We start from the raw sequence: 19,191 nt of genomic DNA on the forward strand, positions 1-19,191 counted from the left end.
TTAAGGTCTCCTTATAAACAGCCGGTTGCGATGTTCTTGAATATGTGCTCTTGATAAAATGCTGTGTTTCATTCATGTGTATAATGCAGCAATATCATAAAAGTTGTGAAGGCTTGCAATTTATAGTTTACTAGCAAGATACCCGTGTTTCGCTACGGTATTGTACTGAAATTTATAATTGAATGCTTATTGTTTTAGATATATAATCCGTCTAAATTCGCGATCTGACTCGTTTTCTGTGAGAAACCACCAAAATTCCCGATCTGACTCGTTTTCTATTAGATTACGGCACGTTTTCTCCCATTTTTCAATCTTCCTTTCCAGCAATCGATTTCGTACTTCCCGGGCTAGGCTCAGGTATTCCTCCCGGTCAGTTGGCTCCGTAAATCTTTGCCATCTTTTCCTATAATCATTTTAATATGTATAAAATCCTTCAGGAGATCCGGCGTGGTGTCATATTGGATGCTTTGGCGGCACTGAACCCGCGGCCGGACTGCATTCTTAGTCATTACCCGTCCAGGAGCCGTTTCCAGCGCGATCCGCACATTTGACGACGGTCCGGAACATTATTATTATTATTATTATTATTATTATTATTATTATTATTATTATTATTATTTGTTGCTCGAAAGGCTGATGACAGGGAAAACCGGAGTATCCGGAGAAAAACCTGTCCCACCTCCGTTTTTTCCAGCACGAATGTCACATGGAGTGACCGGGATTTGAACCACGGAACCCAGCTGTGAGAGAGGCCCGCGCGCTGCCGCCTGAGCAACGGAGGATACTTATAAGTACATTAAGAACAGTAAAATCAATGGGTTCACCTCCTTCTACACCCCACCGCCGTTAAGTTTATTTACCGCCAACCCCCCCCCCCCCCACAAAAAATTAAAAGAAGGCTTGTTTCTTTATGTTTAAAGGAGATTCCAAACACCAATGTTCACGTCTATTGCCATCAGTTTTGAGATATAAGTATCCCCATAAAAATAATTTATTTTTTTCACTTCATCTCACACTATCCCCCCCCCCCCTAAGTGAATTTTCTCGCAAAAAATACTTGCTTCTTTAATAGTAAAAGATCTTCTAAAAACCAATTATCACGACTCTAACTTCTTCAGCTTTTGATTTATGTGTCGTCATGAAAGGAATTCAACTCCTTTACACTCCCACCCTCCAAGATGGTTTCCCCACCAAAACGCGTTTTTCTTTGTTTTTAAAGGAGATCTAAATACGAATTTTCAGGTCTGGAACAACTTTAGTTTTTATTAGATGTATGCATTCTCATACAATTAAGTCAATTAAATTTTCAATACTTTCACCCCCCCCCTCCCCTTCATTGGGTTTTCCGAGAATACGTGTTTCTTTACTTTTAAAGCAGATTGCAAATATCAAATTTCACGTCTGTAACATCTTCATTTTTGAGATATCAGTAGCCTAATTAAAAGAATTCAACACAATTTTCAGTCACTTTTACCCACCCCCCACCACCCAAGTGGTATTTCCGAAAACTAAAAATACACGATTCGTTATGTTTAATAGAGATAAAAAATACCATTTTTCACTTCTGTAACATGTTAAGTTTTTTTAGATATACTGTAAAAATTCTCATTTTAAAATTTCACCCCTTTTGAGTTCTCCTTAGGTGGAGTTTCCAAAAACAAATCACCTATGTTTATTTACATTTAGAGGAGATTCCAAACACCCACTTTTTACGTCTGTAACATTTTACGTTTCCAAGATATTCTGTAGATATAGTCTTACAAAAAATTCACCCCAATTTGTCACTCCTGTTTAACCGCCATTAATTGGATTTTCCAAAAACTAAAAAATACGTGTTTCTTTATTTTTAAAGGAGGTCCCATATACAAATTTTCAGTTCTGTAATATCTTCAGGTTCTGAAATATAAGTATCCTCATTAAAGGCATTCAACCCATTTTTCACCCTTTTACACCCCTCCTATTGGGATTTACAGGAAACAAAAAATACGTGTTCCTTTATTTTTAGAGGAGATTCTAACTACCAATTTTTACATCTGTAAATTTTAAAGTTTTAAGATGTAAACACACTCATTTTTCAAAATTCACACCCCCGCCCACTTTCACCCCCCAATATTTGGATCTTCAAAAAACGAAAAAATACGTGTTTCTTTACTTTTAAGGTAGATCCCACATACCAATTTTCAGGTCTGTAATATCTTCAGGTTCTGAAATATAAGTAGCCTCATTAAAGGCATTCAACCCATTATTCACCCTTTTACACCCTTCCTATTGGGATTTTCCGAAAACAAAAGAATACGCGTTTCTTTATTTTTAAAGGAGATTCTAAATACCAATTTTTACATCCATACACTTTGAAGGTTTTGAGATATAGATAAACTCATTTTAAAAAATCACCCCCTTTTCACCCCCCATTAATTGGATTTTCCAAAAACAAAAAAAAATACGTGTTTCTTTATTTTTAAAAGAGATCCCAAACATCAATTTTCAGGTCTGTAATATCTTCAGGTTCTGAGATATAAGTAGCCTCATTAAAGGCATTCAACCCCTTTTTCACCCCTTTTCACGATTCCTATTGCGATTTTCCGAAAACAAAAAAATACGTGTTTCTTTATTTTTAATGAAGATTCTAAATATCAATTTTTACATCTGCAAACTTTAAAAGTTTGGAGATATAGATTCACTCATTTTAAAAATTCACCCCCTTTTCACCCTCCCATTAATTGGATTTTCCAAAAACAAAAAAATACGTGTTTCTTTATTTTTAAAAGAGATCAAAAGTACCAATTTTCAGGTCTGTAACATCTTCAGTTTCTGAGATATAAGTACCGGTATCCTGATTAAAGGCATTCAACCCATTTTTTCACCGTTTTCACCCTTTTTCACCCCTCCTATTGGGATTTTCTGAAAACAAAAAAATACGTGTTTCCTTATTTTTAAAGGAGATTCTAAATACCAATTTTTACATCTGTAAACTTTTAAAGTTTTCAGATATAGATACACTCATTTTAAAATTTCACCCCCCTTTTCACCCCCTTAGCGAAGGAATATCCAAAAATCCTTTCTTAGCGAGCACCTACATCTTAATATGAATCTATTCCCAAAATTTCATTTCTTTATGTCCAGTAGTTTTGGCTCGGCGATGATGAATCAGTCAGTCAGTCAGTCAGTCAGTCAGTCAGGACAAGTTATTTTATATATATAGATGTCCTAGGCTTATGAGGTGGAAAACATTCAGATGGCTTCTTAAATCCAGTTAAGTTTAACTTCTTTGAAAAATGATGTGTGTACTGGTTAGAGAAATTGATGCGACACATTTGATAAAGGAATCCAGCACATTCACGTTTAAGTTACGTCTCTGCCATAGAGAACAACTTGACTGCAATACGAATTTGCAATTTTTATTTTTTTAATTTTTAACCAGCCAAGTTTGGACTTGACTGAATCTTGTTCTGAAAAGCCCTCGCTGGATGGCAGTAACACTACTTATGCATCACTTGTGATGAAGGACAGTACAAATACAACTCCATGTTGAACATGTGAATTGCTACCATAGTCCAATGCTAACCAAGATAACTTCATTTAAAGATGAGCAAAAGCTTTCACAACAATATGTGCCAAAGTGTTAGAAGGGTATAATATAACATTATTCAGAAGTCATGCAGTGTTACAGAACAAGAAAATAATTAAATCAGACTAAAGGCCACAACTGCAAGCAACCTGGTTACGATATATATAAACTAATCTGAACAAAGTGTGTTTGACGAAGATGGATTTAAGAAGTTCAATTCCCAGCAGTAAACCTTTATTTGAGAATATAAGATATTCAAGCTCTTTGGGCTTACTCAGTTGTGGAATACCAGAATATAGCACCAGTCGGACAGCGGGCTCATTACTTGGACTGTCCTACCCTTCAAAGTTGTTGGCAACTAGTGAGGAGTTGAGTCGCCACTACAAGCGTCCTTTGAAGATCCAGTGTGTGTTCCAGCAGAGATGTGAACCCTATAGGCTAAATACCAGCCTTTGACTTTTATATCGAAGGTTTAGTTTCTAGCCCAGTGGAACAGAGTCTGAAAGGTACATTAGCCACTAACATCTTTAAAGAGGAATGCCACACAGCACAAAATGCTGCTATCTTATATCGACAAATGAAAAGGCCTGAAGTGATTAAATACATAAATAATTATTTTACTGACGGTCATAAATGATTCAGTGCCCCTAAAACGGCAAGAGGAAATTGTTAACTACGGTGTGACTAAGAGCCACGTCACTTGTGGAGCATTCTACATTAACAGAATCTCGTTATCACAGCACTGTCACCATCTCCTGTACCCTCACACGAGTAGTGTGACAAAGGAGCTACATCAAATACAAAGCTGCATGCAGATCACAGTTGACGAACGCTAATCTTATTTATGGACACCAAAGACCTCTGAGCATAAAATCTTAAGTGTGAATATTTATAAAGTACGAGACTATTCAGACTAAAGGTGTACAAATTGTTCTTCAGGCTTGCCTGCCCCAAGCTGCTCCGCAACAAGCAAAGCAGCTTAGCTTGAGCGCCAGCGAAGCAAGAGTGCACGCGTACTGAGCGCACTAGTCATAGCAAACCAAAACCTGGGTTTCCCTAAGCCTGACAGGTTGCCTGGGACCCGTTCGGACTGCCGGACTTGTGTTCGGCCTTTCCTGACTGTCCAATAACTGGTGAAAATATTCGCAGTGAATTGGAAGATCGTTTGAAAGGACACGGCGTTTCTCATGAAGATATTTACAAAATTACATTTGTAACAGGCCAGGGAAGCAACATTGTTAAGGCCCTCAGCATATACAAGCGTCTTCCATGCATGGCTCATATTATTAATACAGTCTTGAAGCATGTTCTGAACGACTCTTTTTGAAAGAAAGTGGTCCTAATGTGTTAGCTGCTGTCCATTCAGTGAAATATCTGGCTTCGTACTTTAAGAGAAGAGGCCTATGTGGGAGGTTACAACCATCTATGAAACCGTATGTTTCCACTCGGTGGAACAGTTATTTTGACATGCTGCAATCAGTTCACTCCCAGAGAGATGCTAAGAGAACTATTTTAGATAAGGAGGGTGCCTCTGATAAAACGCTCGGGTATGATCAGAACATTTACTGGCCTGCTCATAACATTCTTAAGTCATTTAAGGAAGCCGACTTTATATCTGGTCCTTCCGTGGTTTTATGCCTTAAAATCCCATTGTACTCCATAGGATGATGAACAGGTAATATTTCATTTCTTTTAAATTTTAATGCGAGACTATTGATATTTAAATGTAAAAATGTTTTAATACTAAATGAATTTTCAGTACTTAAAGCTTTTGAAACAAACCGGTGGTGTCTTCCTGGAGCAGAAATTTGAAGTCGCTATGTTAAACAAAATTGCAACTTTTTAGTGCCTAAATATTGCACATTAAAGAAACTAAATGCAGGAGAGCAAATGTCTGTTTTTGAGGCAGCTCGACAAATGTGTGCTCAAGGTAGGATTCCGTGGTTATTTCTTATGTATTATACCTATGCAAATTAGATATTTTTAATATTCTAACATTACCATAAAATATCGATAACTTGGGCGGATATATTTCCAGATCAGTGCAACATAAGAAAGCGAAATTTAACTATTGGGCAGAGAATTCGCCAATGATAAATGATGAGAACAGTAGGTACTTGCAAGAGGGGTTTATTAGTGACGAAAATATATTGCGGTGATGGAAAAATAATTCGCACAGGCTGCGCCGACTTGTCTGTGTAGCGAAAAAAGTGTTTAACACACCCGCTACGAGTGCCTCCAGCGAGAGGATCGTCAACTGGTCGGGAAATGTAATCAGCGAAGAACGTTCCCGTCTTGATTCGCAAGGACTTATGGCCTCAGTGACACACGCAAACGATAATGTGTCCATGTATTAAATATTGGTATGCAGTATGCGGCAACTACAAACTAAGAGAGCAAGCGGTAAAATTACACTTCTAAACTGAATAGTTTTATAATTATTTCTTTTGGTTTTCTGGGTAAGGGGTTTCTAAATTATTAAATGTATTTCAAAAATGTTACCCTACAAAATTAATATTTTTAAATATTTATGACCTATACCTACATTATGTATATCTCTGCTTCTAATGTTCTCGAATAATAATTAATACATTATATTTATGGTCAAATTTCCATCAACGGTCATTATGTTTATTTAAATATTGAAATATTTTGTTCAGAGAACCTACTTTTTACTAAGTAACTATTTTTGATAGAGAGAAATATTATTTTTGTTAATTAGTTACATAAGACGTCTAAATTACGAAATAAATTTCAACTTTGTAATGACTAACATAATACTAAATAACCATATAAAATATTTATGTTGACGAATCCTATATAAATTCAGGCATATAACAACCTCTTTCCTCTCATACCAGCACAATGAACGAGCAAACATCGATTAACGCAGCAGGAAGAAGCAAGCAAGCTAACCTGTAGCCTGCCCAAGTTGGGCTGAGCTTGATCTGGCCAGGAGTGCAGCAGCCTGCCTGTACTGTTGTTTACGTGCGGCTAGCAGCATGGGCAAGCTAAATGCGGAGTTTGTACACCTCTAATTAAGACTACATTTTCACGCCCATGAGATTTATCGTAGCACCTTGGCAAAGAGAGAGCCATGCACAAGATGAAATTTCGAACTACACTTATGTGGCATACTATTTGGACTTCACCTGCATAGGATAGCAGTTATTATTTTGAGCGATGAGAGAACTTGAATGCAGTCACAGTGTATACTGTGTCTGGGAAGAATTAGACAACAAAACCACTATTGTGATATCAACTGCTGAAAAAGAAGATTTAGAATGGGGCAGAGGTGCATGCATATTTTACTGGGAGCCTGTTTCAGGCAAGTACAGAGAGCTCAACCTAAGAAACACTGTCCACAAATCAAGTCTACCATAATGACACCTGTATGTGAAAAGTCCTAAAACAAGTTTGTTTTTCACAGCAAAATAATTTTGAATAAATAAATTTATAAACTGCCTGAAGAAGAAAACATGGCAACGGAATAACTGAAACAAGTTATAAATGAACAGAGTCTAACAAACACTTCTGAAGTTGTCTATACGCCACAAGGAAGACTTGCAAAATACACATTGTTTTCTGAAAAAGTAGTATAGCACGAAACACCTCCAGATTTTTTAGAGAAAAATTACCTATTTTTGAGAGCCAATTTTGCCCAAGTAATATTTTTTTGAAAAAAATTCTTGCACCAAATAATTGTGACTCAAATTAATATCATCCATGAAAATTGTAGCTACAGTTGTGACAGTAATGCGAGTTATTCCGGTTGTAGAACTAAGGGATATAGGCAGTTTATGTTAAAAGTTTCATAGTCTTTGAACAAATAGTTTCTTCAATATTAACCTACAAATTGGGCCTTAGAAACATACAGCTTTCACATCCAAGTGCCCTTAACAGAACTTCATTTTTACAAACACTTAACAACTTATCCTATGAATGTAATATTTACAAAAGTTGCTGCATCTACAATTCACATATTTTTAGCACAACACTCTTCACATATTTTGAGATATCTAAAGCCATCTCTTTTCAGTTTGAACTCAGTTCATTTATAAATTTCTCATGTATAATTCTGTTACCATATGGTTTCTCTTCAGGCCATTTATAAATTTATTTATTCAAAATTAGTTTTGGTTTAGTTATTTTGCTACCGTATTTGTTTGGGAACAAAACACCGCTAGCCCATCACACGCACACCTTCACATTTTACAAGAATACAATTGAGGAGTGTCTGTTCCAAATGTGCTACTTCCACTTCAATTTTCTTATTTAGGATTTCGTCCACCTGCATTGCAGTAGTTTAATACTATCAAACGTCACGAGCAATCCAGACCAGAAATATGTATTTCCTTAAAAGTAGTACCATACCAAAACATGATTACTTTCCATGTGCATTCGTTGCATTTTTTACAACCTTTTTAGGGTGGTAGAAACACCACGGACACTCCTCAATATTGCAAACTGACATGTACTGTAGTACATGCCTATGACAAGACATAGTTGACCACTTACACAGTCATCACAGAAGATGCAGAGTGGTAATATTCCTGACTATGGAGGTGTGGTGCAAGTTAATGGAGTCAATGCTGACCCTTCACTCAAACTACAGTCTAAACCCCCAGAATGCACACAGTCAGTCAAATTCTGATATTTACTTTGTTGAAAGTAATCACTGTGCATTAAGATCTAACAGGAAGTTAAATACAGTTCAACACTGTAATAGCCTGAACTACTACTATTGTTCTCACCCTCACAGGTATGGAAAGTGGAACAGAAGGACAAAGGAATGTAACATCTTCATGCCAACGAGGCCCATCGTGGTAACTTGGAAAGGAATAAGCCATGGGCAGGTTAACAACAAGAAAAGGAGATATACTAACTGACAAAAGTAACAGTAAAGTGTGCTAGAGAAAAATATACCAAACAGAGTGAACTTGACATGAACGAGAAGCATTGTCCGAACTATGTTATCCCAGTTGTGAATAACTATAGGTTCCTAATAGCAAAAATAATATTGTTTTAACATCCCACCAACTACCTTCATGGTTTTCAGGGATACCGAAGTGCCAGAATTTTGTCCTGCATGAGTTTTTTTTACATGCTAATAAATCTAACATGTGGGGCTGACACATTTGAGTACCTTCAAATACAACCGGACTTAGCCAGGCTCAAACCTGCCAACTTGGGCACAGAAAATCAGCGCCTTAACCAACTGAACAACTCAGCCCAGCTAATACGTTTCTATCAATAATAATAATAATAATAATAATAATAATAATAAATAATAATAATATAAACAATTCAAATAACTTTAAACAATGAACAGATCCCATGACTAAGGCTATTCCCAGCACTATTCCCAATTTGTTCCTCAGAAGGTGAAGAATATAACCATCAAACAACACTTTTCTTTATTATCCACGTGGAGGTAAGTATCTGTGCTATACCTGTCACACGCTTCACTTCCACTATATACTGCCAAATTCCTGGACAGCGTAAGGAGTGCTTCTCCAAAAAGTAGTTAATAAAACACACTTTGTCTTATCTCTACAACTAAGTGTAAAATTGTAAGACCCACATTACTTTAAATACTAGTCATTCGCTTATCTGAAATAAACTTTGTGTCCTCGTAACAGTAACAAATAAACAGACCAAGATTATAAATTTTACATTAATTGCCTAGTTCATCATTCCTTCCATCAAATGGAGCAAGAAATATTACACATTAAGGAAAATAATCTAATGGAATTATTTATGTTTCTTCTTAGATCCACAAAATAAAGTACCGTTTCTCATAATTTTACTTCTAAGATGAACACAAACAAAACTATAAACATTAATAAAAGGTAAGTTCCAAACAGCATACACAAATTATTACAAAAAATACCACAGAATCAAACATGCCCGTGGTGTTCATTTCAAAGTGGCCTTCCAACAAATCTATCACGAAGTAATGAATATGAATCATTCTATATAATTTAGACAGTGGTCTTAAAATATGTTTCCTAGAGAGAATTAATTGGCAATAATGATTAAACAAAATAGGTGTTTCACACCATAAACAGTTTATTAACAAATGTGAACTTTGTGACACTAAAATGTCTTATAGGAAACAATCAGCACCATTCTTCAAAAATAATTAGTTCAATATACAATATTAATAAATTGTTCCATAATAACACAAAACGACAAGCAGTGTTTATGGTGGTATAATTTAAACTACTTTAAAAATCAGTGCGAGTTCATTATTTTATTGGCAAAGTGCAGACAAACCTCTGAATTAACTAGCAAAGAATCCTCTTATGACAATATGCGTCTTGTACTGGTAACATAACGGCTGATCACTGTGTGTGTGTACAGTCAAAGAATGGGCACGTGGCATTGTGAAAGTTCCCCGTATGTACACTTTGTGGGCTCGAACCCACTATCTCCCGATTACTGGATACTGGCCGCATTTAAGCGACTGCAGCTATCGAGCTCGGTCCCTCAGAAACAAATGAACATACAGATTTGTTGTGAAATATATTTTTGTAATTAAAATGAAATCTGATAAAATATTAAGTGCTAAGAACATACAATACCATGTGCTCATATTTAGCGACAACTAGTATTTTTTCTTTATTAATTTATCTTATACAATGCTCTTAAAAATACTGTATATCTTTCAGAAACATCTGTTATCTGTGATCGGCAATGTCTACAACTCTTGACTTAGTGCAGAAATCAGGCTACGTGAAGATTTCAGCACAAAGTTATGCCTGAACATACATTTGTAAAAATCACACTCTACATGGGTTGATCAGCGTTCATATAAATTATTGTTCAAGGTGACAAGCCACTATTACAGAACAACATACATGGATTCTTAATCTTATCAGTGGATTCTCAATTCTTAAGTTGATTACATTTCACAAAAGTAAACAAACTTGTTACATGTAACGAATGATTTAATACATTCCACTTAATGTAGACTACTGACAATTTTTATCTTAATTCAAAATAAATCCACCAGTCAGTATCTTTCACACAAATTTACTATTATTTTCTTAAGAAAGAAGCACAATGCAACAATATTATGAAACACTTTATCTTCAAAATTAGTACAGTAGAACTTATTTGTTTAGCTCTTTTATTCCAGGACTAATTTAAGAAACTCTCATTTTAAACAAAAAATATTCACTCATTATGCAGTACAAATAATATATAATATACTATAGTTTTGGAAATAAAGTACTGTACTGTAATCTAAGAGTAAATGATGTGTTTAAATTTCTCGTTTAAGTGATTAATAAGAAGAAAACCTACAACCTGTTTTGCAGTCAGTGACTAGCTCAGAAATGGAATGAATGAAGCCCTCATCTTGTGGCGATGATGGGAATTGTGCCGGCTGCCGAGGTCTGTTTTACTCCTCTGGGGCAATGATTAATGACTGACTGATGAAATGAAATAATGGTGAGTATTGCTGGAATGAAGGAGGACAGGTAAAACCGGAGTACCCGTAGAAAAACCTGTCCCGCCTCCACTTTGTCCACCACAAATCTCGCGTGGAGTGAGCAGGATTTGAGCCACGGAACCCAGCGGTGAGAGGATGACGTGCTATCGCCTGAGCCACGGAGGCTCTTAGGTGATTAGTAAGTTATTGGGAAATATACAGTGTATGAAATGGTGCATACAATACTATAATCTATTTATTAATTACAGTAACCTTAAACTGTCTGAAGTGGCTCTGCTAATATTCCTGTGAAGATCACTGATAACAGCATTTTCCCACTACTTTGATATAATTTGAGTTTTTGTTAGTCGAGATCACCTCCGGGCCCGTTTACTTCGGGAAATCGAGGTTCTACTGTATGTCATGACTGTCACCATCTGTTTTCATTTCAGTTTCACAACGAATACCACTTCAGGAATTAAGTGCATCTTTACAGCAATTACACATACTGCACAAAATACATTTCCTGGTTAAACATTTTCTAAATAATATGCCAAGAGAGAACTTAATCTTCACAAACCTTTGATAACTTACCTTTTAATGTAACATTGACATAAGTTCCTACACCTACAATTCACATATTTTTGCTGATGTAGCACAACACTCTTCACGTATTTTGTGATATCTGAAGCCATCTCTTTTCAGTTTCAACTCATTTAATTTATAACTCACTTCTGTTACCATATGTTTTCTTCTTCAGGCTGTATATGAATTTATTTATTCAAAATAAGTTTTGGTAGACTGAAGAAGCTAACATACAACAAACACATTCCAACAGAGGTTTGTAATTCCAGCCGAGGATTCACACCAGCTTTTTCTCAACAAGTAAATTAGAACAATTTGCTATTGCTCGAGTAAGAACACGACTGCTGGACTGTGAGATAACCTAGAATATATACTGTAATTCCAAACTTCTGCAAAGGTATGAATACATTACTATCATTAGTTATTTAGCTACCGCATTTGCGTGTGTTATGTTTGGGAACGAAACACCGCTAGCCCGTCACACGCACACACCTTCAGATTTCACAACAATACAATTGAGGAGTGTGTTCAAAAGGTGATACTTCCACTTGATTTTTTTAAAATAGTATTTCATCCACCTGCATTGCAGTAGTTTAATACTGTACTATCAAATATCACAAGTGATCTAGACCAGAAATATGTAATTTCTTAAAAGTAGTACCACACCAAATAATGGACATGTTCCACGTGCTGTTTATTATACGTTCCTTGCATTTTTCCATAACTTTCTTAGTGTGAAAATAGCTCTATGGCTAAATGGTTAGCGTGCTGGCCTTTGGTCACAGGGGTCCCAGGTTTGATTCCTGCCAAGGTAAGGAATTTTAACCATAATTGGTTAATTCGTCTGGCATGGGGGCCAGGTGTGTCATCATGATTTGCAGGTTGCCTATGGGTGTCAGAGACCTCCATCTGCCGAGCTGAACTTGTCCTCTGACACGCCCGTCACTAAAAGCCATACGCAGTTTCATTTTCAACGCCAATAGAACTGGCACTCCTTACCATATACCTACGCTATGACAAAAGAAAGTTGGCCACTTATAAAGTGGTCACAGAAGATGTAAGGTGGTAATCTTCTTGGCTCTGTACGAGTGGTGCACTTTAATGGAGTCATTGCCAATCCTTCACTTAAACTACAGCCTCAACTCCCACAATGAAGACAGTCAGTCAAATTCCGATATTTACTTCGTCGAAATTCATCACCGTGCACAAGATCTCATAACAGGAAATTAAATACAGGTTAAAAATAAAATTCAACTTAAACACTATAACAGCCCAAACAACAACTACTGTTCTCACCCTCACAGGTATGGGAAGTGGATCAGAAGGACTGAGGAATGTAACATCTTCATGCCAACGAGGCCCATCGTGGCAACTTGGAAAGGAATAGGCCATGGACAGGTTAACAACAAGAAAAGGAGATATTCTAACTGACAAAAGTAACAGTCCTTGCAATATTAAGAGGTGTTAGAGTTTAAGTTAGCAAAGAAAAATACACCACACAGACCGAGTGAACTGGACATGAACAAGAAGCATTGTCCAAAATGTTAGCAATATCCTGGTTGCGAGTTACCACAAGATAATGATTATTATCATTATTATTATTATCACGTTATAGGTTTAACGTCCCACCAACTACTTCCATGGTTTTCAGAGACTCCGAGGTGCCAGAATTTGGTCCTGCGCGAGTTTTCTTACATGCTGGAATATCTGCCACATGGAGCTGGCATATTTCAGCACCTTTAAGTACCAATGGACTCAGATGTTAAGACGCTGGCTTTCTGAGTCTAAGTTGACAAGTTCGAACCTAGCTGAGTGACTCAGCCCAGCTAATAGGATTCTATTATTATTATTATTATTATTATTATTAATCATAAGCATATATGAAATGAAAATAACTTAAAACAATGAACAGATCCTATGACAAAGGCTATTCCTAGCACTATTCTTGACTTGTCCCTCAATACTTGCAGTTGTACAAAGTAAAAACATGACCATCACACAATTTTTATTTTATTTTTATTTCTTTTTTTGTTTTTTCCATGGAGGTAATTATCTGAGCCACACCTGTCACACACTTCACTTACACTATAATAAATATTGCCCTAATTCCTGAACATAAGGAGTGCTTCTCGAAGAAGTTGATCAATAAAATACAATATTTTAGACTTAGCCTGGTTCTTATTTTGAATTACCTCTCTACAACTAATTTAAATACCAGTCATTCACTTATCTCGAATTTAACATGAAGGTGTACTCATAACAGTAACACATGAAAAGACCAAGAAAAGAAATTTTACATTAATTGACTGATTCAATATTCCTTCCATCAAATGGAGTAGGAAATACAACACAGGAAAATTATCTAATGGAATTATGGATGTTTAGTTTGTGGAACTAACAAAGTTTCTCATAATTTTACTCTGCATATGGCAAGGCAACTCAAGACCCAGAATACACACAAAACAATAAAAATTGATCAGTTCCAAATAGTATACCCAAATTATTACAAAAAGTACTACTAGCATCTGTCACAGAACTGACATATCCACATTGTTCAAAAGCACGACGCTTTAGTATTTTATTTCAAAGTGACCTTCCAACTGATCTATTACAAAGTAATTTATATTAATATTTTAAGACTGCTGTCAAAATTATGAATCTATTACAGAACTATTTAAGATAGGTTTATCAACAAGGTGGGCTCAAGAAAAACTAATGATAGGGAACTATTTAATTTACCATACATGTTTCGGGAAAATCATCCATTCCCTTCGACTTCTTTGAACAACAGTTGAAATTTTATAAAATTAATGTTTTCTACAGATAATTAATTGGCAATAATGATTAAACAAAATAGTCTCTTCACACTAAAAACAGTTTATTAACAAATGTGCACTTTCTGACACTGAAATCTATTGTACAAACCAACCAGCATCAAACTGGGTATACTCCATCCCAAGTCATAGCCTTTTGTAAATAAAAAACCCTTATCTTAATTTTTCAAAAACCTTAGGCCAATATACAATGTCAATAAACTGTTGTTCCATTGTACCACAAAGTTGACCAAGCAGTGTTTACAGTGCTATCATTTAGACTACTTTTAAAATCACTGTTGATTATTTTAGTGGCGAAGTACAGACAAACCTCTGAATTAACTAGTAAAGAATCCTCTATGACAATAAGTTGCTTCTACTGGGGACGTAACAGCTGATCACTTTGTGTGTACAGTTACTCAAAAAAGAATGGGCACATGGAATTGTGAAAGTTCCTTGTACACACACTTCTCAGAAACAAATGAACAGAGATGTTTGTTAGGTAGATACAAACCCCGTGTATTCCACAAGAGGTGAAATATAATTTGTTAATTAAAATTAAATCTGGTAAAATATTAAATACTAAGAACATACAATATCATGCACTCATATTTAGCAACAACTAATATTTTTTCTTTATTAATTGATCTTCAAATGTTCTTATAAATACTGTATATTATTCACAAACATTTCTGTTATCTGTGATTGGCAATGTCTACAACTCCGAGTTTGTGCTGAAACACTCACGTAGCCAATGTCTGCACAAAGTTATGCCTGAACAAACATTTGTGAAATTCACACTCATCAAGGGTTGCTCAGCATTTAAAGGCGACAAGCCACTATTACAGAAAAACGCACATGGATTCAGCACAAGCGGAGGTATCTGCCAAATTCTGAATGTTATCAGTGGTTTCTCAATTCTCTAATTGATTAAATTTCAAGAAAGTAAACAAATTTTTACATGTAGTGAATGATTTACTGATCATTTTTCTCTTAATTCAGAATAAATACCCCAGTCAGTACCTTTCACATGAATTTAATATTTTCTTACAAATATATTAATATGAAAGGTACTGACTGCCTGATTAGTTAAGTTCACTTGAAGTACATTTGTCAATGAAAATTGACATTTTATTTACCAGGATTTTATCCTTTCCATGTGACCTAAATTACAACAAACGTAGCAAATGAGGAGTTAAGCAAGAAGCACAATGCAACAAATTATGAAACAGTTTACCTTCAAAATTAGAACAGTAGAGGTTAATTATTCTGGATCATATTTAGCAAAATGCATCTTATTTTATGCAAAAATTATTATTCATTTATTATGCAGAACACACAACGTATCACATTACAGTACAGTACAGTACTCTATTTCCATACCTATAACAGTACCTAAAGTATGTGTAAATCTCATGATAAATAAGTTTTTCAAATACAGTACTGTGTACAATATTTCATGCATTAATTACAGTAACCTTGAACTGTTTGAAGTGGCTCTGCTATTATTCCTGTGAAGATCACTGATAATAGCATTTTTTTTCCACTACTTTAATATAAATCAGTCTCTTGTTGGCCCTGATCACCTCCGGTCCCATTCAGTTCAGAGAATCACGGTTCTACTGTAAGTCATGACTGTCCCTACCTGTTCTTATTTTGTTTTTACAACATACCCTTTCAGGAAGTAGAAAGTATCTTTACAGCAATTAAAAAATATACATACTGCACAAAATACACTTCCTGACTAAACATTTTCTAAATAATGTGGCAATGGAGGAAAATGGAATCAAAGTCCATCATATTAACTTTTACAGGACCAACTGACTGACTACACATCACCAATATTATGGAATCAGTTCAGATCCCAATACTCAAACCCAAGGCAAACTCCCAGAATAAACATTTCCACATTGAAACGTCATCAGAGGACACAAACATCTAACAGAAAGTCAAATACAGAATAAAATTAAAGTTCAGATCAACACTGTAATGGGGTTCTCACCGTGACAGGTATGAGGAGGGGACCAGAAGGACCAAGGAAATCTGGCGATGCCCACCATGGCAACTTGGTAAAAATAGGCCATAGACATGTTAACAACAAGAAAAGGCAGATAAATAACACAGTACTTCATGGATGGCACTATTTTAACTACCACAGAAAAACATTTAACTATAAGGACCTGAAGTGAATGTGAATGCTTATTCCAACAGTAAGTACTCTCCTCCTTGGGACTCAGCATCAGATGCAAATAGGTTTCTCTTTTAACTGAGCCAATAATAAATGTTACTCCCAGCATCATTCTTTAATAGCCCCTGAATATTTGAAGTAGTGGTACAAAACAGAAGGGAGGAAGAAAAACTATCACACAAATTATTTTCGAGCATAACTTGTTGATACCTCTCAGATGGGAATTGACCACTTAATGAACTCTGGAACTAAGTATGAGCAGATTATATTTTGTCATTAACAAAACAGAAGTGCTACACGACTAAGTCATCGACTGTGTACAACATGAACAAGATTTAATTTAGATCCCTCACGAAGTACAGAGGAAGATTAGATAACAGTTTATTAAACATCAATTATTTGGATTCATGCTTTCACAGCCTGTACTAATAGACATGGTAATGCAGCTTTCGGGCTTTTGTAATGTCAAGAAAAAACAAGGAAAAATTACTAACATTTCACACAGACTTTGCTCCACATACTCAGTAGAAAAGTCATGTGTGTTCACAAGAAAGAAGAATAATAGTACTAGTTTGCCAGAATAACATACCACTTCTCCTTTACACTGCTTCATTTTCGTTCATGGTACAAGAATAACTCAAAGAAGGAATTGTCACTTTACATTTCTTCAGCAACATCTGAAAACAAGTGATAGGCCTATCTAATGCCCTAGTATTTAACGTTCAACTGCATTTCCCAAGAGTCTAAGTCTGAACTAATGATGCACAAGACCTTCTCCTGCAAACTCAGTGGTCCAGCTGGAGACACCTGGAGAGACCTAATCTAGCCACAGACGATTCTTGTCACTGATCATTTGGTGCTCGCATAGAAGTACAACCAGAGGGAATTGAAGACAAAAGTTATCCTGCTAGGAAGATAAATACTTCGTTTCCCGTTTCATTTTCAAAGAGGATTGAATAACTGCACGAGAAACAAATACAGTAGAAGTAGGCCCTATAATATTTCTATACAGCTCGGTAAAACCTGCAACAGAACTATAAGCCAACTTTCTTTCACTAATGAAAAGGCTTTAGTATGAACCACCCAGCAAGTTCCAATGAAAATTAACATTTTCACTGTATTCCTTGAGGCTACCTCTGTGGATTAGTGTTAGTGCCAGTCCGTAGACACCAAGATTGGAGTTCACACCCAGTAGCTCTAGTCATTTCTGAAAGGTGGGAAAAACTCCATTTGACACTTCATGTCATACAATATTTGTTATGAAAATCTCAGGTGTCAAATTTGGTATTTACCTGACAAAAGAATGACATGAAAATGAATGAAATGATCCTTGGAGAAGACTGCATATGGAATTAAGTTTTATAAAAGAGGGAGCGGAACTCTTTAACATAACCAACTGCACACAAGTCATACCAGAGGAATTGAAATCTAGGACCGACCATCATTCTACTACACAAGAAAGTGCCAAAGGATGATTTCAACAACTATAGGGCAATAAGTCTTATGCCCAGTCTGAACCGATGGTTTTCAAAGACAATAACAAGAAGGCTGATGAAACTCCTAGACTGGAACCTAACATGTGAACAAGGCTTTAGTACGGCAAACCGTATCGAAACTCTCAACCATATTATAGAGAAGGATGAAGATTTAGCTTACTGCAGTGCACACCGTTTGTTGGTTACAGCAGGACATTTCACTCGGTACTCCACGCATTACACAACCAGGGAACAGAAACTCTTGACAGTCTATAAAGCTAGTTGCCGGGCTGAATGGCTCAGAGGGTTGAGGCGCTGGCCTTCTGGCCCCAACTTGGCAGGTTCAATCCTGGCTCAGTCGGGTGGTATTTGAAGGTGCTCAAGTACGCCAGCCTCATGTCTGTAGACTTACTGGCACGTAAAAGAACACCTGTGGGACACAATTCCGGCACCTCGGCATCTCCGAAAACCGTAAAAATAGTCAATGGGACATAAAGCAAATAACATTATTACTAAAGTTAGTTACCACCTCTTAGACATGAACTTCCACATGACTGCCACTGATATTTCCCTTAATTTTTTATAGAACACAAATTCTAAATACAGTGGAACCTCGGATTGCAAGTAACTTGGTCTACGAGTGTTTTGCAAGACGAGCAAATATTTTAAATAAATTGTGACTTGATAAGCGAGTGAGGTTTCGCAATACGAGCGTCACGATTACGTACGTTTTCACCTCCCCTGTGCCTTTGTTTTCCCCTCCCCCTGCCACTCTCTTTCCAGGGAAAGAGTGTGTAATCATTTCCCGCACTGGACTTCAGTTGGCGTGCCTCGCTCGCATAGTCAACACCATACGAGTATACATGTTTTTTTTTCTGTCATCTGTGATATAACTGTTCTGCAATGATGGACCCTGTGAACGAAAAGAAGGCTAAAAAGGAATTCGGTCGGAAGAAGGAGATGATTACAGTGGATGAATCTGTTCAATGACAATGCAATGTCACTTTTTCGTGAAATCCTCAAAGAGAGGCAAAAGCAACAGTCATTGGACAGGTTCCTCGTTAAAGTTACATGAAAAGAAAACACTTCCAATGAGCCAACCGATAGCAGTGATTCCGTTAGTG

The sequence above is a fragment of the Anabrus simplex genome, chromosome 13 (genome assembly GCF_040414725.1).
Source record: "Anabrus simplex isolate iqAnaSimp1 chromosome 13, ASM4041472v1, whole genome shotgun sequence".
Taxonomy (NCBI): Eukaryota; Metazoa; Arthropoda; class Insecta; order Orthoptera; family Tettigoniidae; genus Anabrus; species Anabrus simplex.